General features: G+C 53.2%; 1 protein-coding gene across 1 annotated transcript in view; it reads right to left on the bottom strand.

The window, feature by feature from the left end:
* The window catches only part of LOC148140771 (uncharacterized), a 48533-nt gene extending 25520 nt beyond the window's left edge, over nt 1-23013 (bottom strand). Inside the window, exons 1-2 of the mRNA XM_087979552.1 lie at nt 22684-23013; nt 21957-22067 (exon numbers count right to left, since the gene is read on the bottom strand). The gene's annotated coding sequence lies outside the window, so the exon portion shown is untranslated. The remainder of the gene's footprint in view (nt 1-21956; nt 22068-22683) is intronic.
* Nucleotides 23014-25900: the final 2887 nt, after the last annotated feature.

Genomic DNA, 25900 nt, shown 5'->3' with positions numbered 1-25900 from the left:
GGACAGGGACAGCAGTAACAGGATGGTCAGGGACTGCAGTAACAGGATGGTGCAGGGACAGCAGTAACAGGATGGTCAGGGCCAGCAGTAACAGGATGGGACAGGGACAGCAGTAACAGGATGGGCCAGGGACAGCAGTAAAAGGATGGGTCAGGGACAGCAGTAACAGGATGGTGCAGGGGCAGCAGTAACAGGATGGGCCAGGGACAGCAGTAACAGGATGGTCAGGGACAGCAGTAACAGGATGGTGCAGGGACAGTGGTAACAGGGTGGGTCAGGGACAGCAGTAACAGGATGGGTCAGGGACAGCAGTAACAGGATGGTGCAGGGGCAGCAGTAACAGGATGGGCCAGGGACAGCAGTAACAGGATGGTGGAGGGGCAGCAGTAACAGGATGGGACAGGGACAGCCGTAACAGGATGGTCAGGGACAGCAGTAACAGGATGGTGCAGGGACAGCAGTAACAGGATGGTGCAGGGACAGTGGTAACAGGGTGGGTCAGGGACAGCAGTAACAGGGTGGGTCAGGGACAGCAGTAACAGGATGGGACAGGGACAGCAGTAACAGGATGGTGCAGGGACAGCAGTAACAGGATGGTGCAGGGACAGTGGTAACAGGGTGGGTCAGGGACAGCAGTAACAGGATGGGTCAGGGACAGCAGTAACAGGATGGGTCAGGGACAGCAGTAACAGCATGGGTCAGTGACAGCAGTAACAGAATGGGTCAGGGACAGCAGTAACAGGATGGGTCCGGGACAGCAGTAACAGGATGGTGCAGGGACAGCAGTAAGAGGATGGGTCAGGAGCAGCAGTAACAGGATGGCACAGCGACAGCGGTAACAGGATGGTGCAGGGACAGCAGTAACAGGATGGTGCAGGGACAGCAGTCACAGGATGGGTCAGGGACAGCAGTAACAGGATGGGTCCGGGACAGCAGTAACAGGACGGCGCAGGGACAGCAGTAACAGGATGGGTCAGGGACAGCAGTAACAGAATGGTGCAGGGACAGCAGTAACAGGATGGGTCAGGAGCAGCAGTAACAGGATGGCACAGCGACAGCGGTAACAGGATGGTGCAGGGACAGCAGTAACAGGATGGTGCAGGGACAGCAGTCACAGGATGGGTCAGGGACAGCAGTAACAGGATGGGTCCGGGACAGCAGTAACAGGATGGTGCAGGGACAGCAGTAAGAGGATGGCGCAGGGACAGCAGTAACAGGATGGGTCAGGGACAGCAGTAACAGAATGGTGCAGGGACAGCAGTAACAGGATGGGTCAGGAGCAGCAGTAACAGGATGGCACAGCGACAGCGGTAACAGGATGGTGCAGGGACAGCAGTAACAGGATGGTGCAGGGACAGCAGTAACAGGATGGGTCAGGGACAGCAGTAACAGGATGGGTCAGGGACAGCAGTAAATGGGTGGGCCAGGGACAGCAGTAACAGGATGGGTCAGGGACAGCAGTAACAGGATGGGTCAGGGACAGCAGTAACAGGACGGTGCAGGGCCAGCAGTAACAGGATGGGACAGCGACAGCGGTAACAGGATGGTCAGGGACAGCAGTAACAGGATGGGTCAGGGACAGCAGTAACAGGATGGTGCAGGGGCAGCAGTAACAGGATGGGCCCTAGACAGCATTAACAGGATGGTGCAGGGGCAGCAGTAAAAGGATGGGCCAGGGACAGCAGTAACAGGATGGTGCAGGGGCAGCAGTAACAGGATGGGCCAGGGACAGCAGTAACAGGATGGGTCAGGGACAGCAGTAACAGGATTGTGCAGGGACAGTGGAAACAAGGTGGTTCAGGTACAGCAGTAACAGGGTGGGTCAGGGACAGCAGTAACAGGATGGTGCAGGGACAGCAGTAACAGGATGGGACAGGGACAGCAGTAACAGGATGGTGCAGGGACAGCAGTAACAGGATGGTGCAGGGACAGCAGTAACAGGATGGTGCAGGGACAGTGGAAACAAGGTGGTTCAGGTACAGCAGTAACAGGGTGGGTCAGGGACAGCAGTAACAGGATGGGACAGGGACAGCAGTAACAGGGTGGTGCAGGGACAGCAGTAACAGGATGGTGCAGGGACAGTGGTAACAGGGTGGGTCAGGGACAGCAGTAACATGATGGGTCAGGGTCAGCAGTAACAGGATGGGTCAGTGACAGCAGTCACAGAATGGGTCAGGAGCAGCAGTAACAGGATGGGTCAGGGACAGCAGTAACAGGATGGTGCAGGGACAGCAGTAACAGGATGGCGCAGGGACAGCAGTAACAGGATGGGTCAGGGACAGCAGTAACAGGATTGTGTAGGGACAGCAGTAACAGGAGGGGTCAGGAGCAGCAGTAACAGGATGGGTCAGGGACAGCAGTAACAGGATGTTGCAGGGACAGCAGTAACAGGATGGTGCAGGGACAGCAGTAACAGGATGGGCCAGGGACAGCAGTAACAGGATGGGTCAGGGACAGCAGTAACAGGATGGGACAGGGACAGCGGTAACAGGATGGTGCAGGGACAGCAGTAACAGGATGGTGCAGGGACAGCAGTAAAAGGATGGGTCAGGGACAGGAGTAACAGGATGGGTCAGGGCCAGCAATAACAGGATGGGCCAGGGACAACAGTAACAGGATGGTGCAGGGGCAGCAGTAACAGGATGGGTCAGATACAGCAGTAACAGGATGGGTCAGGGACAGCAGTAACAGGATGGTGCAGGGACAGCAGTAACAGGATGGGTCAGATACAGCAGTAACAGGATGGGTCAGGGACAGCAGTCACACGATGGTGCAGGGGCAGCAGTAACAGGATGGGCCAGGGACAGCAGTAACAGGATGGTTCAGGGGCAGCATTAACCGGACGGTGCAGGGCCAGCAGTAACAGGATGGGACAGGGACAGCAGTAACAGGATGGGTCAGGGACAGCAGTAACAGGATGGGTCAGGGACAGCAGTAAAAGGATGGGCCAGGGACAGCAGTAACAGGATGGGTCAGGGACAGCAGTAACAAGATGGTGCATGGACAGCAGTAAAAGCACGGTCCAGGGACAGCAGTAACAGGATCGGACAGCGACAGCGGTAACAGGATGTTGCAGGGACAGCAGTAACAGGGTGGTGCAGGGACAGCAGTAACAGGATGGGTCAGGGACAGCAGTAACAGGATGGTGCAGGGGCAGCAGTAACAGGACGGTGCAGGGGCAACAGTAACAGGATGGGACAGGGACAGCAGTAACAGGATGGGTCAGATACAGCAGGAACAGGATGGGTCAGGGACAGCAGTAAAAGGATGGGCCAGGGACAGCAGTAACAGGATGGGACAGCGACAGCAGTAACAGGATGGTGCAGGGACAGCAGTAACAGGATGGTGCAGGGACAGTGGTAACAGGGTGGGTCAGGGACAGCAGTAACAGGATGGGTCAGGGACAGCAGTAACAGGACGGGTCAGGGACAGCAGTAACAGAATGGGTCAGGGACAGCAGTAACAGGATGGGTCAGGGACAGCAGTAACAGGATGGTGCAGGGACAGCAGGAACAGGATGGCGCAGGGACAGCAGTAACAGGATGGGTCAGGGACAGCAGTAACAGGATGGTGCAGGGACAGCAGTAACAGGAGGGGTCAGGAGCAGCAGTAACAGGATGGGTCAGGGACAGCAGTAACAGGATGGGTCAGGGACAGAAGTAAAAGGATGGGCCAGGGACAGCAGTAACAGGATGGGACAGCAACAGCGGTAACAGGATGGTCAGGGACAGCAGTAAAAGGGTGGGCCAGGGAGCAGTAAAAGGGTGGGCCAGGGACAGCAGTAACAGGATGGGTCAGGGACATCAGTAACAGGATGGTGCAGGGACAGCAGTAAAAGGATGGGCCAGGGACAGCAGCAACACGATGGGAAAGTGACAGCGGTAACAGGATGGTCAGGGACAGCAGTAACAGGATGGTCAGGGACAGCAGTAACAGGATGGTGCAGGGACAGCAGTAACAGGATGGTGCAGGGACAGCAGTAACAGGATGGTGCAGGGGCAGCAGTAACAGGATGGGACAGGGACAGCAGTAACAGGATGGTGCAGGGGCAGCAGTAACAGGATGGGACAGGGACAGCCGTAACAGGATGGTCAGGGACAGCAGTAACAGGATGGGTCAGGGACAGCAGTAAGAGGATGGGCCAGGGACAGCAGTAACAGGATGGGACAGGGACAGCGGTAACAGGATGGTGCAGGGACAGCAGTAACAGGATGGTGCAGGGACAGTGGTAACAGGGTGGCTCAGGGACAGCATTAACAGGATGGGCCAGGGACAGCAGTAACAGGATGGGACAGCAACAGCGGTAACAGGATGGTCAGGGACAGCAGTAAAAGGGTGGGCCAGGGACAGCAGTAAGAGGATGGGCCAGGGACAGCAGTAACAGGATGGGACAGGGACAGCGGTAACAGGATGGTCAGGGACAGCAGTAACAGGATGGTGCAGGGACAGCAGTAACAGGATGGTGCAGGGACAGCAGTAACAGGATGGGTCAGGAACAGCAGTAACAGGATGGTGCAGGGACAGCAGTAACAGGATGGTGCAGGGACAGCAGTAACAGGATGGGTCAGGAACAGCAGTAAAAGGATGGGCCAGGGACAGCGGTAACAGGATGGTCAGGGACAGCAGTAAAAGATGGGCCAGGGACAGCAGTAACAGGATGGGTCAGGGACAGCAGTAACAGGATGGTGCAGGGACAGCAGTAACAGGATGGGCCAGGGACAGCAGTAAAAGGATGGGTCAGGGACAGCAGTAACAGGATGGGCCAGGGACAGCAGTAACAGGATGGTGCAGGGGCAGCAGTAACAGGATGGGCCAGGGACAGCAGTAATAGGATGGTGCAGGGGCAGCAGTAACAGGATGGGACTGGGATAGCCGTAACAGGATGGTCAGGGACAGCAGTAACAGGATGGGTCAGGGACAGCAGTAAGAGGATGGGCCAGGGACAGCAGTAACAGGATGGGACAGCGACAGCGGTAACAGGATGGTGCAGGGACAGCAGTAACAGGATGGTGCAGGGACAATGGTAACAGGGTGGGTCAGGGACAGCAGTAACAGGATGGGTCAGGGACAGCAGTAACAGGATGGGACAGGGACAGCAGTAACAGTAACAGCAGTAACAGCAGTAACAGGATGGTGCAGGGACAGCAATAACAGGACGGCGCAGGGACAGCAGTAACAGGATGGGTCAGGGACAGCAGTAACAGGAGGGGTCAGGAGCAGCAGTAACAGGATGGGTCAGGGACAGCAGTAACAGGATGGTGCAGGGACAGCTGTAACAGGATGGTGCAGGGACAGCAATAACAGGATGGTGCAGGGACAGCAGTAACAGGATGGGTCAGGGACAGCAATAATAGGATGGGTCAGGGACAGGAGTAACAGGATGGGTCAGGTCCAGCAATAACAGGATGGTGCAGGGACAGAAGTAACAGGATGGTGCAGGGACAGTGGTAACAGGGTGGGTCAGGGACAGCAGTAACAGGATGGGTCAGGGACAGCAGTAACAGGATGGGTCAGGGACAGCAGTAACAGGATGGATCAGGGACAGCAGTAACAGAATGGGTCAGGGACAGCAGTAACAGAATGGGTCAGGGACAGCAGTAACAGGATGGGTCAGGGACAGCAGTAACAGGATGGTGCAGGGACAGCAGTAACAGGATGGCGCAGGGACAGCAGTAACAGGATGGGTCAGGGACAGCAGTAACAGGAGGGGTCAGGAGCAGCAGTAACAGGATGGGTCAGGGACAGCAGTAACAGGATGGGTCAGGGACAGCAGTAACAGGATGGGTCAGGGACAGCTGTAATAGGATGGGTCAGGGACAGGAGTAACAGGATGGGTCAGGGCCAGCAATAACAGGATGGTGCAGGAACAGCAGTAAAAGAATGGGTCAGGGACAGCAGTAACAGGATGGTGCAGGGACAGGAGTTACAGGATGGGTCAGGGCCAGCAGAAACAGGATGGGACAGAGACAGCAGTAACAGGATGGTGCAGGGACAGCAGTAACAGGATGGGCCAGGGACAGCAGTAACAGGAGAGTGCAGGGACAGCAGTAACATGATGGGTCAGGGACAGGAGTAACAGGATGGGTCAGGGCCAGCAATAACAGGATGGTGCAGGGACAGCAGTAACAGGATGGGACAGAGACAGCAGTAACAGGATGGTGCAGGGACAGGAGTAACAGGATGGGTCAGGGCCAGCAGAAACAGGATGGGACAGAGACAGCGGTAACAGGATGGTGCAGGGACAGCAGTAACAGGATGTTGCAGGGACAGTAGTAACAGCATGGGTCAGGGACAGCAGTAACAGGATGGTGTAGGGACAGGAGTAACAGCATGGGACAGGGACAGCAGTAACAGGATGGTCAGGGACTGCAGTAACAGGATGGTGCAGGGACAGCAGTAACAGGATGGTCAGGGCGAGCAGTAACAGGATGGGACAGGGACAGCGGTAACAGGATGGTCAGGGACAGCAGTAACAGGATGGTGCAGGGACAGCAGTAACAGGATGGGTCAGGAACAGCAGTAAAAGGATGGGCCAGGGACAGCGGTAACAGGATGGTCAGGGACAGCAGTAAAAGATGGGCCAGGGACAGCAGTAACAGGATGGGTCAGGGACAGCAGTAACAGGATGGTGCAGGGACAGCAGTAACAGGATGGGCCAGGGACAGCAGTAAAAGGATGGGTCAGGGACAGCAGTAACAGGATGGGCCAGGGACAGCAGTAACAGGATGGTGCAGGGGCAGCAGTAACAGGATGGGCCAGGGACAGCATTAATAGGATGGTGCAGGGGCAGCAGTAACAGGATGGGACTGGGATAGCCGTAACAGGATGGTCAGGGACAGCAGTAACAGGATGGGTCAGGGACAGCAGTAAGAGGATGGGCCAGGGACAGCAGTAACAGGATGGGACAGCGACAGCGGTAACAGGATGGTGCAGGGACAGCAGTAACAGGATGGTGCAGGGACAGTGGTAACAGGGTGGGTCAGGGACAGCAGTAACAGGATGGGTCAGGGACAGCAGTAACAGGATGGGACAGGGACAGCAGTAACAGTAACAGCAGTAACAGCAGTAACAGGATGGTGCAGGGACAGCAATAACAGGACGGCGCAGGGACAGCAGTAACAGGATGGGTCAGGGACAGCAGTAACGGGAGGGGTCAGGAGCAGCAGGAACAGGATGGGTCAGGGACAGCAGTAACAGGATGGTGCAGGGACAGCTGTAACAGGATGGTGCAGGGACAGCAATAACAGGATGGTGCAGGGACAGCAGTAACAGGATGGGTCAGGGACAGCAATAATAGGATGGGTCAGGGACAGGAGTAACAGGATGGGTCAGGTCCAGCAATAACAGGATGGTGCAGGGACAGCAGTAACAGAATGGGTCAGGGACAGCAGTAACAGGATGGTGCAGGGACAGCAGTAACAGGATGGGTCAGGGCCAGCAGAAACAGGATGGGACAGAGACAGCAGTAACAGGATGGTGCAGGGACAGCAGTAACAGGATGGGCCAGGGACAGCAGTAACAGGAGAGTGCAGGGACAGCAGTAACAGGATGGGTCAGGGACAGGAGTAACAGGATGGGTCAGGGCCAGCAGAAACAGGATGGGTCAGATACAGCAGTAACAGGATGGTTCAGGGACAGCAGTAAAAGAATGGGCCAGGGACAGCAGAAACAGGATGGGACAGCGACAGCGGTAACAGGATGGTCAGGGACAGCAGTAACAGGATTGTGCAGGGACAGCAGTAATAGGATGGGCCAGGGACAGCAGTAACAGAATGGTGCAAGGGCAGCAGTAATAGGATGGGCCAGGGACAGCAGTAATAGGATGGTGCAGGGGCAGCAGTAACAGGATGGGACAGGGACAGCCGTAACAGGATGGTCAGGGACAGCAGTAACAGGATGGGTCAGATACAGCAGTAACAGAATGGGTCAGGGACAGCAGTAAGAGGATGGGTCAGGGACAGCAGTAACAGGATGGGACTGCGACAGCGGTAACAGGATGGTGCAGGGACAGCCGTAACAGGATGTTGCAGGGACAGTAGTAACAGGGTGGGTCAGGGACAGCAGTAACAGGGTGGGTCAGGGACAGCAGTAACAGGATGGGACAGGGACTGCAGTGACAGGATGGTGCAGGGACAGCAGTAACAGGATGGTGCAGGGACAGTGGTAACAGGATGGTGCAGGGACAGTAGTAACAGGGTGGGTCAGGGACAGCAGTAACAGGATGGGTCAGGGACAGCAGTAACAGGATGGGTCAGGGACAGCAGTAACAGAATGGGTCAGGGACAGCAGTAACAGAATGGGTCAGGGACAGCAGTAACAGGATGGGTCAGGGACAGCAGTAACAGGATGGTGCAGGGACAGCAGTAACAGGATGGCGCAGGGACAGCAGTAACAGGATGGTGCAGGGACAGCAGTAACAGGATGGGCCAGGGACAGCAGTAACAGGAGAGTGCAGGGACAGCAGTAACATGATGGGTCAGGGACAGGAGTAACAGGATGGGTCAGGGCCAGCAATAACAGGATGGTGCAGGGACAGCAGTAACAGGATGGGACAGAGACAGCAGTAACAGGATGGTGCAGGGAGAGGAGTAACAGGATGGGTCAGGGCCAGCAGGAACAGGATGGGACAGAGACAGCGGTAACAGGATGGTGCAGGGACAGCAGTAACAGGATGTTGCAGGGACAGTAGTAACAGCATGGGACAGGGACAGCAGTAACAGGATGGTCAGGGACAGCAGTAACAGGATGGTGCAGGGACAGCAGTAACAGGATGTTGCAGGGACAGTAGTAACAGCATGGGACAGGGACAGCAGTAACAGGATGGTCAGAGACAGCAGTAACAGGATGGGACAGGGACAGCGGTAACAGGATGGTCAGGGACAGCAGTAACAGGATGGTGCAGGGACAGCAGTAACAGGATGTGTCAGGAACAGCAGTAAAAGGATGGGCCAGGGACAGCAGTAACAGGATGGTCAGGGACATCAGTAAAAGATGGGCCAGGGACAGCAGTAACAGGATGGGTCAGGGACAGCAGTAACAGGATGGTGCAGGGACAGCAGTAACAGGATGGGCCAGGGACAGCAGTAAAAGGATGGGTCAGGGACAGCAGTAACAGGATGGGCCAGGGACAGCAGTAACAGGATGGTGCAGGGGCAGCAGTAACAGGATGGGCCAGGGACAGCAGTAACAGGATGGGACAGGGACAGCAGTAACAGGATGGGACAGCGACAGCGGTAACAGGATCGTGCAGGGACAGCAGTAACAGGATGGTGCAGGGACAGTGGTAACAGGGTGGGTCAGGGACAGCAGTAACAGGATGGGTCAGGGACAGCAGTAACAGGATGGGACAGGGACAGCAGTAACAGTAACAGCAGTAACAGCAGTAACAGGATGGTGCAGGGACAGCAATAACAGGACGGCGCAGGGACAGCAGTAACAGGATGGGTCAGGGACAGCAGTAACAGGAGGGGTCAGGAGCAGCAGTAACAGGATGGGTCAGGGACAGCAGTAACAGGATGGTGCAGGGACAGCGGTAACAGGATGGTGCAGGGACAGTAATAACAGGATGGTGCAGGGACAGCAGTAACAGGATGGGTCAGGGACAGCAATAATAGGATGGGTCAGGGACAGGAGTAACAGGATGGGTCAGGGCCAGCAATAACAGGATGGTGCAGGGACAGGAGTAACAGGATGGGTCAGGGCCAGCAGAAACAGGATGGGACAGAGACAGCAGTAACAGGATGGTGCAGGGACAGCAGTAACAGGATGGGCCAGGGACAGCAGTAACAGGAGAGTGCAGGGACAGCAGTAACAGGATGGGTCAGGGACAGGAGTAACAGGATGGGTCAGGGCCAGCAGAAACAGGATGGGTCAGATACAGCAGTAACAGGATGGGTCAGGGACAGCAGTAAAAGAATGGGCAAGGGACAGCAGTAACAGGATGGGACAGCGACAGCGGTAACAGGATGGTCAGGGACAGCAGTAACAGGATTGTGCAGGGATAGCAGTAATAGGATGGGCCAGGGACAGCAGTAACAGGATGGTGCAAGGGCAGCAGTAACAGGATGGGCCAGGGACAGCAGTAATAGGATGGTGCAGGGGCAGCAGTAACAGGATGGGACAGGGACAGCCGTAACAGGATGGTCAGGGACAGCAGTAACAGGATGGGTCAGATACAGCAGTAACAGAATGGGTCAGGGACAGCAGTAAGAGGATGGGTCAGGGACAGCAGTAACAGGATGGGACAGCGACAGCGGTAACAGGATGGTGCAGGGACAGCAGTAACAGGATGGTGCAAGGACAGTAGTAACAGGGTGGGTCAGGGACAGCAGTAACAGGGTGGGTCATGGACAGCAGTAACAGGATGGGACAGGGACTGCAGTAACAGGATGGTGCAGGGACAGCAGTAACAGGATGGTGCAGGGACAGTGGTAACAGGGTGGGTCAGGGACAGCAGTAACAGGATGGGTCAGGGACAGCAGTAACAGGATGGGTCAGGGACAGCAGTAACAGGATGGGTCAGGGACAGCAGTAACAGAATGGGTCAGGGACAGCAGTAACAGGATGGGTCAGGGACAGCAGTAACAGGATGGTGCAGGGACAGCAGTAACAGGATGGCGCAGGGACAGCAGCAACAGGATGGGTCAGGGACAGCAGTAACAGGATGGTGCAGGGACAGCAGTAACAGGATGGTGCAGGGACAGCAGTAACAGGATGGGCCAGGGACAGCAGTAAAAGGATGGGTCAGGGACAGCAGTAACAGGATGGTTCAGGGACAGCAGTAAGAGGATGGGCCAGGGACAGCAGTAACAGGATGGGACAGCGACAGCGGTAACAGGATAGTGCAGGGACAGCAGTAACAGGATGGGTCAGGGACAGCAGTAACAGGATGGGACAGGGACAGCAGTAACAGTAACAGCAGTAACAGCAGTAACAGGGTGGTGCAGGGACAGCAATAACAGGACGGCGCAGGGACAGCAGTAACAGGATGGGTCAGGGACAACAGTAACAGGAGGGGTCAGGAGAAGCAGTAACAGGATGGGTCAGGGACAGCAGTAACAGGATGGTGCAGGGACAGCGGTAACAGGATGGTGCAGGGACAGCAATAACAGGATGGTGCAGGGACAGCAGTAACAGGATGGGTCAGGGACAGCAATAATAGGATGGGTCAGGGACAGGAGTAACAGGATGGGTCAGGACCAGCAATAACAGGATGGTGCAGGGACAGCAGTAACAGAATGGGTCAGGGACAGCAGTAACAGGATGGTGCAGGGACAGGAGTAACAGGATGGGTCAGGGCCAGCAGAAACAGGATGGGACAGAGACAGCAGTAACAGGATGGTGCAGGGACAGCAGTAACAGGATGGGCCAGGGACAGCAGTAACAGGAGAGTGCAGGGACAGCAGTAACAGGATGGGTCAGGGACAGGAGTAACAGGATGGGTCAGGGCCAGCAGAAACAGGATGGGTCAGATACAGCAGTAACAGGATGGCTCAGGGACAGCAGTAAAAGGATGGGCCAGGGACAGCAGAAACAGGATGGGACAGCGACAGCGGTAACAGGATGGTCAGGGACAGCAGTAACAGGATTGTGCAGGGACAGCAGTAATAGGATGGGCCAGGGACAGCAGTAACAGGATGGGTCAGGGACAGCAGTAAAATGATGGTGCAAGGGCAGCAGTAACAGGATGGGACAGGGACAGCCGTAACAGGATGGTCAGGGACAGCAGTAAGAGGATGGGTCAGATACAGCAGTCACAGAATGGGTCAGGGACAGCAGTAACAGGATGGTGCAAGGGCAGCAGTAACAGGATGGGTCAGGGACAGCAGTAAGAGGATGGGCCAGGGACAGCAGTAACAGGATGGGTCAGGGACAGCCGTAACAGGATGGTCAGGGACAGCAGTAACAGGATGGGTCAGATACAGCAGTAACAGAATGGGTCAGGGACAGCAGTAAGAGGATGGGTCAGGGACAGCAGTAACAGGATGGGACAGCGACAGCGGTAACAGGATGGTGCTGGGACAGCCGTAACAGGATGGTGCAGGGACAGTAGTAACAGGGTGGGTCAGGGACAGCAGTAACAGGATGGGACAGGGACTGCAGTAACAGGATGGTGCAGGGACAGCAGTAACAGGATGGTGCAGGGACAGTGGTAACAGGGTGGGTCAGGGACAGCAGTAACAGGATGGGTCAGGGACAGCAGTAACAGGATGGGTCAGGGACAGCAGTAACAGGATGGGTCAGGGACAGCAGTAACAGAATGGGTCAGGGACAGCAGTAACAGAATGGGTCAGGGACAGCAGTAACAGGATGGGTCAGGGACAGCAGTAACAGGATGGTGCAGGGACAGCAGTAACAGGATGGCGCAGGGACAGCAGTAACAGGATGGTGCAGGGACAGCAGTAACAGGATGGGCCAGGGACAGCAGTAACAGGAGAGTGCAGGGACAGCAGTAACATGATGGGTCAGGGACAGGAGTAACAGGATGGGTCAGGGCCAGCAATAACAGGATGGTGCAGGGACAGCAGTAACAGGATGGGACAGAGACAGCAGTAACAGGATGGTGCAGGGAGAGGAGTAACAGGATGGGTCAGGGCCAGCAGAAACAGGATGGGACAGAGACAGCGGTAACAGGATGGTGCAGGGACAGCAGTAACAGGATGTTGCAGGGACAGTAGTAACAGCATGGGACAGGGACAGCAGTAACAGGATGGTCACGGACAGCAGTAACAGGATGGTGCAGGGACAGCAGTAACAGGATGGTCAGGGACAGCGGTAACAGGATGGTCAGGGACAGCAGTAACAGGATGGTGCAGGGACAGCAGTAACAGGATGGGTCAGGAACAGCAGTAAAAGGATGGGCCAGGGACAGCAGTAACAGGATGGGACAGCGACAGCGGTAACCGGATGGTCAGGGACAGCACTAAAAGATGGGCCAGGGACAGCAGTAACAGGATGGGTCAGGGACAGCAGTAACAGGATGGTGCAGGGACAGCAGTAACAGGATGGGCCAGGGACAGCAGTAAAAGGATGGGTCAGGGACAGCAGTAACAGGATGGGCCAGGGACAGCAGGAACAGGATGGTGCAGGGGCAGCAGTAACAGGTTGGGTCAGGGACAGCAGTAATAGGATGGTACAGGGGCAGCAGTAACAGGATGGGACTGGGATAGCCGTAACAGGATGGTCAGGGACAGCAGTAACAGGATGGGTCAGGGACAGCAGTAACAGGATGGGACAGGGACAGCAGGAACAGGATGGGACAGCGACAGCGGTAACAGGATCGTGCAGGGACAGCAGAAACAGGATGGTGCAGGGACAGTGGTAACAGGGTGGGTCAGGGACAGCAGTAACAGGATGGGTCAGGGACAGCAGTAACAGGATGGGACAGGGACAGCAGTAACAGTAACAGCAGTAACAGCAGTAACAGGATGGTGCAGGGACAGCAATAACAGGACGGCGCAGGGACAGCAGTAACAGGATGGGTCAGGGACAGCAGTAACAGGAGGGGTCAGGAGCAGCAGTAACAGGATGGGTCAGGGACAGCAGTAACAGGATGGTGCAGGGACAGCGGTAACAGGATGGTGCAGGGACAGCAATAACAGGATGGTGCAGGGACAGCAGTAACAGGATGGGTCAGGGACAGCAATAATAGGATGGGTCAGGGACAGGAGTAACAGGATGGGTCAGGGCCAGCAATAACAGGATGGTGCAGGGACAACAGTAACAGAATGGGTCAGGGACAGCAGTAACAGGATGGTGCAGGGACAGGAGTAACAGGATAGGTCAGGGCCAGCAGAAACAGGATGGGAGAGAGACAGCAGTAACAGGATGGTGCAGGGACAGCAGTAACAGGATGGGCCAGGGACAGCAGTAACAGGAGAGTGCAGGGACAGCAGTAACAGGATGGGTCAGAGACAGGAGTAACAGGATGGGTCAGGGCCAGCAGAAACAGGATGGGTCAGATACAGCAGTAACAGGATGGGTCAGGGACAGCAGTAAAAGGATGGGCAAGGAACAGCAGTAACAGGATGGGACAGCGACAGCGGTAACAGGATGGTCAGGGACAGCAGTAACAGGATTGTGCAGGGACAGCAGTAATAGGATGGGCCAGGGACAGCAGTAACAGGATGGTGCAAGGGCAGCAGTAACAGGATGGGCCAGGGACAGCAGTAATAGGATGGTGCAGGGGCAGCAGTAACAGGATGGGACAGGGACAGCCGTAACAGGATGGTCAGGGACAGCAGTAACAGGATGGGTCAGATACAGCAGTAACAGAATGGGTCAGGGACAGCAGTAAGAGGATGGGTCAGGGACAGCAGTAACAGGATGGGACAGCGACAGCGGTAACAGGATGGTGCAGGGACAGCAGTAACAGGATGGTGCAAGGACAGTAGTAACAGGGTGGGTCAGGGACAGCAGTAACAGGGTGGGTCATGGACAGCAGTAACAGGATGGGACAGGGACTGCAGTAACAGGATGGTGCAGGGACAGCAGTAACAGGATGGTGCAGGGACAGTGGTAACAGGGTGGGTCAGGGACAGCAGTAACAGGATGGGTCAGGGACAGCAGTAACAGGATGGGTCAGGGACAGCAGTAACAGGATGGGTCAGGGACAGCAGTAACAGGATGGGTCAGGGACAGCAGTAACAGAATGGGTCAGGGACAGCAGTAACAGGATGGGTCAGGGACAGCAGTAACAGGATGGTGCAGGGACAGCAGTAACAGGATGGCGCAGGGACAGCAGCAACAGGATGGGTCAGGGACAGCAGTAACAGGATGGTGCAGGGACAGCAGTAACAGGATGGTGCAGGGACCGCAGTAACAGGATGGGCCAGGGACAGCAGTAAAAGGATGGGTCAGGGACAGCAGTAACAGGATGGTTCAGGGACAGCAGTAAGAGGATGGGCCAGGGACAAAAGTAACAGGATGGAACAGCGACAGCGGTAACAGGATGGTGCAGGGACAGCAGTAACAGGATGGGTCAGGGACAGCAGTAACAGGATGGGACAGGGACAGCAGTAACAGTAACTGCAGTAACAGCAGTAACAGGATGGTGCAGGGACAGGAATAACAGGACGGCGCAGGGACAGCAGTAACAGGATGGGTCAGGGACAGCAGTAACAGGAGGGGTCAGGAGAAGCAGTAACAGGATGGGTCAGGGACAGCAGTAACAGGATGGTGCAGGGACAGCGGTAACAGGATGGTGCAGGGACAGCAATAACAGGATGGTGCAGGGACAGCAGTAACAGGATGGGTCAGGGACAGCAATAATAGGATGGGTCAGGGACAGGAGTAACAGGATGGGTCAGGACCAGCAATAACAGGATGGTGCAGGGACAGCAGTAACAGAATGCGTCAGGGACAGCAGTAACAGGATGGTGCAGGGACAGGAGTAACAGGATGGGTCAGGGCCAGCAGAAACAGGATGGGACAGAGACAGCAGTAACAGGATGGTGCAGGGACAGCAGTAACAGGATGGGCCAGGGACAGCAGTAACAGGAGAGTGCAGGGACAGCAGTAACAGGATGGGTCAGGGACAGGAGTAACAGGATGGGTCAGGGCCAGCAGAAACAGGATGGGTCAGATACAGCAGTAACAGGATGGCTCAGGGACTGCAGTAAAAGGATGGGCCAGGGACAGCAGTAACAGGATGGGACAGCGACAGCGGTAACAGGATGGTCAGGGACAGCAGTAACAGGATTGTGCAGGGACAGCAGTAATAGGATGGGCCAGGGACAGCAGTAATAGGATGGTGCAGGGGCAGCAGTAACAGGATGGGACAGGGACAGCCGTAACAGGATGGTCAGGGACAGCAGTAACAGGATGGGTCAGATACAGCAGTAACAGGATGGGTCAGGGACAGCAGTAAGAGGATGGGCCAGGGACAGCAGTAACAGGATGGGACAGCGACAGCGGTAACAGGATGGTGCAGGGACAGCAGTAACAGGATGGTGCAGGGACAGTAGTAACAGGGTGGGTCAGGGACAGCAGTAACAGGGTTGGTCAGGGACAGCAGTAACAGGATGGGACAGGGACTGCAGTAACAGGATGGTGCAGGGACAGCAGTAACACGATGGTGCAGGGACAGTGGTAACAGGGTGGGTCAGGGACAGCAGTAACAGGATGGGTCAGGGACAGCAGTAACAGGATGGGTCAGGGATAGCAGTAACAGAATGGGTCAGGGACAGCAGTAACAGAATGGGTCAGGGACAGCAGTAACAGGATGGGTCAGGGACAGCAGTAACAGGATGGTGCAGGGACAGCAGTAACAGGATGGCTCAGGGACAGCAGTAACAGGATGGTGCAGGGACAGCAGGAACAGGATGGGCCTGGGACAGCAGTAACAGGAGAGTGCAGGGACAGCAGTAACATGATGGGTCAGGGACAGGAGTAACAGGATGGGTCAGGGCCAGCAATAACAGGATGGTGCAGGGACAGCAGTAACAGGATGGGACAGAGACAGCAGTAACAGGATGGTGCAGGGAGAGGAGTAACAGGATGGGTCAGGGCCAGCAGAAACAGGAAGGGACAGAGACAGCGGTAACAGGATGGTCAGGGACAGCAGTAACAGGATGGGTCAGGGCCAGCAGAAACAGGATGGGACAGAGACAGCGGTAACAGGATGGTGCAGGGACAGCAGTAACAGGATGTTGCAGGGACAGTCGTAACAGCATGGGTCAGAGACAGCAGTAACAGGATGGTGTAGGGACAGGAGTAACAGCATGGGACAGGGACAGCAGTAACAGGATGGTCAGGGACTGCAGTAACAGGATGGTCAGGGACAGCAGTAACAGGATGGGACAGGGACAGCGGTAACAGGATGGTCAGGGACAGCAGTAACAGGATGGTGCAGGGACAGCAGTAACAGGATGGGTCAGGAACAGCAGTAAAAGGATGGGCCAGGGACAGCAGTAACAGGATGGGACAGCGACAGCGGTAACAGGATGGTCAGGGACAGCAGTAACAGGATGGTGTAGGGACAGCAGTAACAGGATGGGACAGGGACAGCAGTAACAGGATGGTCAGGGACAGCAGTAACAGGATGGTGCAGGGACAGCAGTAACAGGATGGGTCAGGGCCAGCAATAACAGGATGGTGCAGGGACAGCAGTAACAGGATGGGTCAGGGACAGCAGTAACAGGATGGTGCAGGGACAGCAGTAACAGGATGGGCCAGGGACAGCAGTAAAAGGATGGGTCAGGGACAGCAGTAACAGGATGGGCCAGGGACAGCAGTAACAGGATGGTGCAGGGGCAGCAGTAACAGGATGGGCCAGGGACAGCAGTAATAGGATGGGTCAGGGACAGCAGTAACAGGATGGGTCAGGGACAGCAGTAAGAGGATGGGCCAGGGACAGCAGTAACAGGATGGGACAGCGACAGCGGTAACAGGATGGTGCAGGGACAGCAGTAACAGGATGGTGCAGGGACAGTGGTAACAGGGTGGGTCAGGGACAGCAGTAACAGGATGGGTCAGGGACAGCAGTAACAGGATGGGACAGGGACAGCAGTAACAGTAAGAGCAGTAACAGCAGTAACAGGATTGTGCAGGGACAGCAATAACAGGACGGCGCAGGGACAGCAGTAACAGGATGGGTCAGGGACAGCAGTAACAGGAGGGGTCAGGAGCAGCAGTAACAGGATGGGTCAGGGACAGCAATAACAGGATGGTGCAGGGACAGCAGAAACAGGATGGGACAGAGACAGCGGTAACAGGATGGTCAGGGACAGCAGTAACAGGATGGGTCAGGGCCAGCAGAAACAGGATGGGTCAGGGACAGCAATAACAGGATGGTGCAGGGACAGCAGAAACAGGATGGGACAGAGACAGCGGTAACAGGATGGTGCAGGGACAGCAGTAACAGGATGTTGCAGGGACAGTAGTAACAGCATGGGACAGGGACAGCAGTAACAGGATGGTACAGGGACAGCAGTAACAGGATGGGACAGGGACAGCAGTAACAGCATGGGACAGGGACAGCAGTAACAGGATGGTACAGGGACAGCAGTAACAGGATGGTCAGGGACAGCAGTAACAGGATGGGACAGGGACAGCGGTAACAGGATGGTCAGGGACAGCAGTAACAGGATGGTGCAGGGACAGCAGTAACAGGATGGGTCAGGAACAGCAGTAAAAGGATGGGCCAGGGACAGCAGTAACAGGATGGGACAGCGACAGCGGTAACAGGATGGTACAGGGACAGCAGTAACAGGATGGTCAGGGACAGCAGTAACAGCATGGGACAGGGACAGCAGTAACAGGATGGTACAGGGACAGCAGTAACAGGATGGTCAGGGACAGCAGTAACAGGATGGGACAGGGACAGCGGTAACAGGATGGTCAGGGACAGCAGTAACAGGATGGTGCAGGGACAGCAGTAACAGGATGGGTCAGGAACAGCAGTAAAAGGATGGGCCAGGGACAGCAGTAACAGGATGGGACAGCGACAGCGGTAACAGGATGGTCAGGGACAGCAGTAACAGGATGGTGCAGGGACAGCAGTAACAGGATGGGACAGGGACAGCAGTAACAGGATGGTCAGGGACAGCAGTGACAGGATGGTGCAGGGACAGCAGTAACAGGATGGGTCAGGGCCAGCAATAACAGGATGGTGCAGGGACAGCAGTAACAGGATGGGTCAGGGACAGCAGTAACAGGATGGTGCAGGGACAGCAGTAACAGGATGGGCCAGGGACAGCAGTAAAAGGATGGGTCAGGGACAGCAGTAACAGGATGGGCCAGGGACAGCAGTAACAGGATGGTGCAGGGGCAGCAGTAACAGGATGGGCTAGGGACAGCAGTTATAGGATGGGTCAGGGACAGCAGTAACAGGATGGGTCAGGGACAGCAGTAAGAGGATGGGCCAGGGACAGCAGTAACAGGATGGGACAGCGACAGCGGTAACAGGATGGGTCAGGGACAGCAGTAAAAGGATGGGTCAGGGACAGCAGTAACAGGATGGTTCAGGGACAGCAGTAAGAGGATGGGCCAGGGACAGCAGTAACAGAATGGGACAGCGACAGCGGTAACAGGAAGGTGCAGGGACAGCGGTAACAGGATGGGTCAGGGACAGCAGTAACAGGATGGGACAGGGACAGCAGTAACAGTAACAGCAGTAACAGCAGTAACAGGATGGTGCAGGGACAGCAATAACAGGACGGCGCAGGGACAGCAGTAACAGGATGGGTCAGGGACAGCAGTAACAGGAGGGGTCAGGAGCAGCAGTAACAGGATGGGTCAGGGACAGCAGTAACAGGGTGGTGCAGGGACAGCGGTAACAGGATGGTGCAGGGACAGCAATAACAGGATGGTGCAGGGACAGCAGTAACAGGATGGGTCAGGGACAGCAATAATAGGATGGGTCAGGGACAGGAGTAACAGGATGGGTCAGGACCAGCAATAACAGGATGGTGCAGGGACAACAGTAACAGAATGGGTCAGGGACAGCAGTAACAGGATGGTGCAGGGACAGGAGTAACAGGATGGGTCAGGGCCAGCAGAAACAGGATGTGACAGAGACAGCAGTAACAGGATGGTGCAGGGACAGCAGTAACAGGATGGTGCAGGGACAGCAGTAACAGGATGGTGCAGGGACAGGAGTAACAGGATGGGTCAGGGCCAGCAGAAACAGGATGGGACAGAGACAGCAGAAACAGGATGGGACAGAGACAGCAGTAACAGGATGGTGCAGGGACAGCAGTAACAGGATGGGCCAGGGACAGCAGTAACAGGAGAGTGCAGGGACAGCAGTAACAGGATGGGTCAGGGACAGGAGTAACAGGATGGGTCAGGGCCAGCAGAAACAGGATGGGTCAGATACAGCAGTAACAGGATGGGTCAGGGACTGCAGTAAAAGGATGGGCCAGGGACAGCAGTAACAGGATGGGACAGCGACAGCGGTAACAGGATGGTCAGGGACAGCAGTAACAGGATTGTGCAGGGACAGCAGTAATAGGATGGGCCAGGGACAGTAGTAACAGGATGGTGCAAGGGCAGCAGTAACAGGATGGGCCAGGGACAGCAGTAATAGGATGGTGCAGGGGCAGCAGTAACAGGATGGGACAGGGACAGCAGTAATAGGATGGTGCAGGGGCAGCAGTAATAGGATGGTGCAGGTGCAGCAGTAACAGGATGGGACAGGGACAGCCGTAACAGGATGGTCAGGGACAGCAGTAACAGGATGGGTCAGATACAGCAGTAACAGAATGGGTCAGGGACAGCAGTAAGAGGATGGGTCAGGGACAGCAGTAACAGGATGGGACAGCGACAGCGGTAACAGGATGGTGCAGGGACAGCAGTAACAGGATGGTGCAGGGACAGTAGTAACAGGGTGGGTCAGGGACAGCAGTAACAGGATGGGACAGCGACAGCGCTAACAGGATGGTGCAGGGACAGCAGTAACAGGATGGTGCAGGGACAGTGGTAACAGGGTGGGTCAGGGACAGCAGTAACAGGATGGGTCAGGGACAGCAGTAACAGGATGGGTCAGGGACAGCAGTAACAGGATGGTGCAGGGACAGCAGTAACAGGATGGGCCAGGGACAGCAGTAACAGGAGAGTGCAGTGACAGCAGTAACAGGATAGGTCAGGGACAGCAGTAACAGGATGGGTCAGGGACAGCAGTAACTGAATGTTGCAGGGACAGCGGTAACAGGATGGCACAGGGACAGCAGCAACATGATGGAGCAGGGACAGCAGTAACAGGATGGGTCAGGGACAGGAGTAACAGGATGGGCCAGGGACAGCAGTAACAGGATGGTGCAGGGACAGCGGTAACAGGATGGGTCAGGGACAGCAGCAACATGATGGAGCAGGGACAGCAGTAACAGGATGGGTCAGGGACAGCAGGAACAGGATGGGTCAGGGACAGCAGTAACGGGATGGTGCAGGGACAGCAGTAACAGGATGGGCCAGGGACAGTAATAACTGGATGCATCAGGGCATGTGATACCATTCCACATTGAAAAAAACCCACTTTTTTCTACTTTCTGCTTCCGATTGACCAACCAATCTCCTATCTCAGCCTTTGTTACTCCTGACTACACAAAAAAAAACCTTACCTCCAAGGAGTGATCCCACATTCTAGACTCTCCCTAAAGAGGATACACTCTCTACATACCAACCTGTCAGGATCCCTCCAGATCTTGTGTTTCAATCAAGTCACTGCTACAGACAGATCTAAACTCCAGCATTTACAAACATAACGTGTCAAACTTTCCTCATCAGGTGACCTGGCCATTCCAGATACTACTCTTTGAATCTTCCCTGAACAGCTTCCAGTTTCTTTCCATTCTTTCGTAAATAACAAGACCAATACTGTACACAGAACTGCAGGTGTGGTCACACCAGTGCGCTTTATAACCAAAGCACAACTTCCTAATTTCTGAACACATTTTGAACACATATCAAATTTTTAAAAATGATTCATTCACGGGATGAGGGCATTGCTGGCGAGGTCAGCAATTATAGCCCATCTCTAATTGCCCAGAGGGCATTAAGAGTCAACCACATTGCTGTGGGCCTGAAGTCATATGTAGACCAGACCAGACCAGACCAGGTAAGGATGGCAATTCCCTTCCTTAAGGGACATGAGCAAACCAGATTTTTTTTTCTGACAATTGACAATGAATTTATGGTCTCTTAATTCCAGATTTGAATGGAATTCATGTTCTGCTGTTTGCTAAGCAGGTGCCAAGGTCATTACCTGGGTCTCTGGATTAATCGTCAAATAATAATACCGCAGGGCCTTCACCCTCCCTAAAGTACAGTACAGTATCATCTTTTGTAGTCAGACATGTTTCTAAAAACACAAATGTGGTGAATTCACAGACATTTTTAATACTTATGGAATTACTGTAATGCTAACACAACCATTGTCACACCTATCCACAACCTTGTTGTCTCATAATAATACTCCAGCCCCCCTTATACTCAGACACACGAATAGATAATCTCACATTCTACAGGTTTCCTTGAAATGAAATTGTTTTCCAGTTGTAGGGGAATCACTGCAATGTGTGGAGACACCAGTGGTTTCAGTAAGATCTCTTCTCCTGCATTGACAGCACCTGTTATGTGAAAAGAAAACTATCAGAATTTCCTGACTCTGAATGTTTTCACAATAGAGTTGGAATACATTATAAAATCCAACAGCACCAGAAAGGTGATACTCTGTTTTGGAACAGTGAAAGTAGAAAAATATAGAACACATTAAAAGTCACAGCCCAAGCAGAAGACTGAAGTCTGTCAATCCCATTGGACAGTGAAGAGCAGTGGATTGATCCAATGTACTTGATATCACAGTACAACAACCCCAAGACAGAAATTGATGTTACAGTATAACGAGTGTAACTCAAGCAAGGAATCAATCAGTAAAAAGACAGTCACAAAGGAAATGAGCTGGATGTACTAACCTTTACTTGGAGGTATACGAGATAAGTCTGACCAGTCTGTCTCATTGACCAGTTTTACTGTTCTTTGCCCCTTGTGATTATCTCGATCACACGTGCTTATACACATGCTCACAAATATTTTACATTCACACACCTCCAAATAGTATTTCACACTATCCGGCCACCCTCTCACTGTCTCACAGTAATGTAGAAGACCATCCTCACACTCATATATACAAACAGCTAAACTCACACTTGCAGGTTCTTTCCCACATGAATCTATTTCACTGACCTGTACATAAACTGTCTGTGTTCCAGCTGTGGGGGAGTCACTATCGGGACTGGATGGACCAGAGTTTTCACGAAGATCTCAGATACAGGAACAACGGCACTTGCTGAAACACTGTCGAAGACTCTCATCCGTCGTGGGAGATGAAGTTAGTTTCTGATTGTTTCAGTGGCTAAAAGTCTTATGTTAACAGGTATTTATATCTGGAATAAAGCTGCAATCTGATATAGATAAGGATTAGTTACTGTGGGCACTGATGCTTTCTTTGCCAGATCATAAAATTCCGACCTTTGTAGAAGTCAGCATTGGGGTTTCAAACCGTTTCACTTTCACTTGTTCAGTTGCAGTTCTCCACAATGAAACTGTTTCTGGGAAATGCTGAAAGTTTCGTTTTTACTCAAATTTCACATTGGAGAAACGTGGTCTACTGCACTGTCCTTCATCTACTTCCTTGATCACCCATTCAAAAACTCAATCAAACTTGTGAGACATGATTTCTTATGCACAAAGCCATGCTGACTATCCCAAATAAGTCCTTGCCTCTCCAAATGCCTGTAGATCCTGACTCTTAGAATTCCATCTAACATTTTACTGCCACAGATGTTAGGCTCACCAATCTGTAGTTTCCAGGCATTTCCCTGTGGTTTTTCTTAAATATTGGCACAAAATTAGCCAAACTCTTATCGTCAAGCACTTCCCCTGTGGCTGTCAATGAGACAAATATCTCTGCTAAGGGCCCCACAATTTCCTCGCTCGCTTCCCACAAAGTCCTCAGATACACTTTATCAGCTCCTGGGAAGTTATCTACCTTAATGTATTTTAAGAACCTCCTCTTCTGTAATGTGGATTCTCTTCAAGGCATTACTGTTTAATCCCCCAAGTTCTCTCACATCCATGTCTTTCTTGATGGGAAATACTGAAGAGAAATATTCATTTCTGCTCTCACCCATCTCTTGTGGCTCCACACATAGACGACCTTGTTAATCTTTAAGAGGTCCTATTCTCTCCCTAGTTACTATATTGTCCTCATGTACTTGTAGAGTCCCTTTGGATTCTCTCTTCTCTTATCTGCCAAAGGCCTCTCATGTCTCCTTTTAACCATCCTGATTTCTCTCTTAAGTGTACTCTGACACCCTCTAAACTCCTCAAGGAAATAAGTTGATCTCAGTTGCTTATAACTGTCATATTCCTCCTCCCTTTTCTTGACAAGGATCTCAATAACTCTAGTCATCCAGTGTTCCCTACTCCTGCCAGCCTTACCCTTCACTCTCCCAGGAACATGCTAGCCCTGTACTCTCCTTACCTCACTTTTGAGAGCCTCCCACTAACCAGTCCCTTTGCCTGCGAACAGCCTCCCTCAATCAACTTTTGGAAGTTCCTGTCTAAGACCATCAAAGTTGGCCCAGTTTAGAACTTTAACTTGTGGACCAGACCTATTCTTTTGCAGAACTGTTTTAAAACTAATGGAGTTATGGTCATTGGTCCCAAGGTGCTTCCCCACTAACACTTCAGTCATTTGCCCTGCATAATTTCCCAAAAGGAGGTCAAGTTTTGCCCCTTCTCTAGTAGGGCTATCTGCATACAACATGAGAAAGTCTTCCTGAATGAACTCAACAAATTTCTCTCCATCCAAGTCTTTAAAATTATGACAGTCCCAGTCAATGATGCAAAAGTTAAAATTCCCATCGATTACAACCTTATTACATTTGCAGCTATCACCAGACCCCTTACATATTTAGTCCTCAATCTTCTGCTGACCTTTGGAAAGCATAGAGTACAATGCCATGAAAGTGATCTCCACATTTTTATTTGTCAGGTCTACACATATAAACTCAGAGGATGAACCCTCAAGAATGTCATCTGTCAGCATTGCTGTGCTGATCTCCTGAATCAAAAGTGCAATTCCTCATCCTTTCTTGCCTCTCCTCTAACCTTGCTATAATGTCTGTACCATGGAACATTGAGCTGTCAGTCATGCCCTCCCTCAGCCATGTTTCTGTAGTGGCGAAAATATCTCAGTCCCATGATCCATCCTTGCCCTGAGTTAATTTGTCTTACCTTTTAGGCCTCCGGTATTACAATAAATGCGATTTAACCTCGACTTCTCTTGCTTCCTGCCAGGCTTGATTAAAAAGCTTCCTGATTCCTACCCATTAATTAAAACTGTGTCACTGATGTCAGCACAGAATAGCTCATTATAATTACAATACTTCTGAATAAAAAGTTTATTACAAATTATGAGTCCCGCCAGACCTTTCACTCTCTGCTGAGTGTTGTGTATTCAGCAAAGGTCTGAGTTTTATCCCACTGAGTCCCTACCTTAATGAATTTCAGACACGAGCATGATATTAAATTCCTCATCTGTCATCTTCACCTTCATGCCCATTTCTTTGGACAAGAGTCCTATCCCCATCACACAGATCCTTTCACTCATCTCCAATACTTTCCCTTCCTAAATCCCTCTGTCTTGCCTATTACCTACACTTGTTCATCAAGAACTGTTGATGTGACATTGTGTGCTGCAATTTTTCAGCCCCCTTGCTCATTCCAACCTCTCTCCCTCTGAACTGATGGCACTCCATGCTCTCAGATCCAGCCTTTGTATTCAAGGCTGCTAACAAGGGTGGTGCTGTTGTTGCCTGGCACATGGATCTCGACATTATGAAGCTCCGTCTGAATGCCCCCTGGACCATGACCCCGACATGGAACACCAGGCCACCATCTCCACAATAGTTGGGCAGCACAGTGGCCAAGTGCTTAGCACTGCTACCTCACAATGCTAGCGGCCCGGCTTCAGTTACACACTCAGGTGACTGTCTGTGTGGAGATTGCACAATCTCCCTGAGTCTGTGTGGGTTTCCTCTGGGTACTCCGGTTTCTCCCATAATGCATAATCTGTCCTCAAAATGTAAGGTTAGTTGGATTGGCCATGGAAAAGGCAGAGTTACAGGGATGTGGCAAGCAGGTTGGTCTAGGTTGGGTGCTCTTCAGAGGTTAAGTGTGGACTCGATGGGCTGAATGGCCTGCTTCCATAAGGATTTTATGATTCAGTCACTAATCTCATTTCATCTGGTGATCACCTCCCACAACTACCTCCAAAGTCATTGTCTCCCAACTCTGCACACCTCGCTTCTATCTCCTTTACAAAATCCTTAGACAGAACTGCTCTGGCAGACCCAGAGATAATACCTGCTCCTGTCCCATTGAACTCATCTCTTCC

Source organism: Chiloscyllium plagiosum, unplaced genomic scaffold (assembly GCF_037043375.1).
Source record: "Chiloscyllium plagiosum isolate Xiang-an unplaced genomic scaffold, Cpla_swu_hap1 HiC_scaffold_35, whole genome shotgun sequence".
NCBI lineage: Eukaryota > Metazoa > Chordata > Chondrichthyes > Orectolobiformes > Hemiscylliidae > Chiloscyllium > Chiloscyllium plagiosum.
The sequence above is the reverse complement of the archived record's forward strand: the minus strand, read 5'-3'. Positions and strand labels throughout refer to the sequence as shown.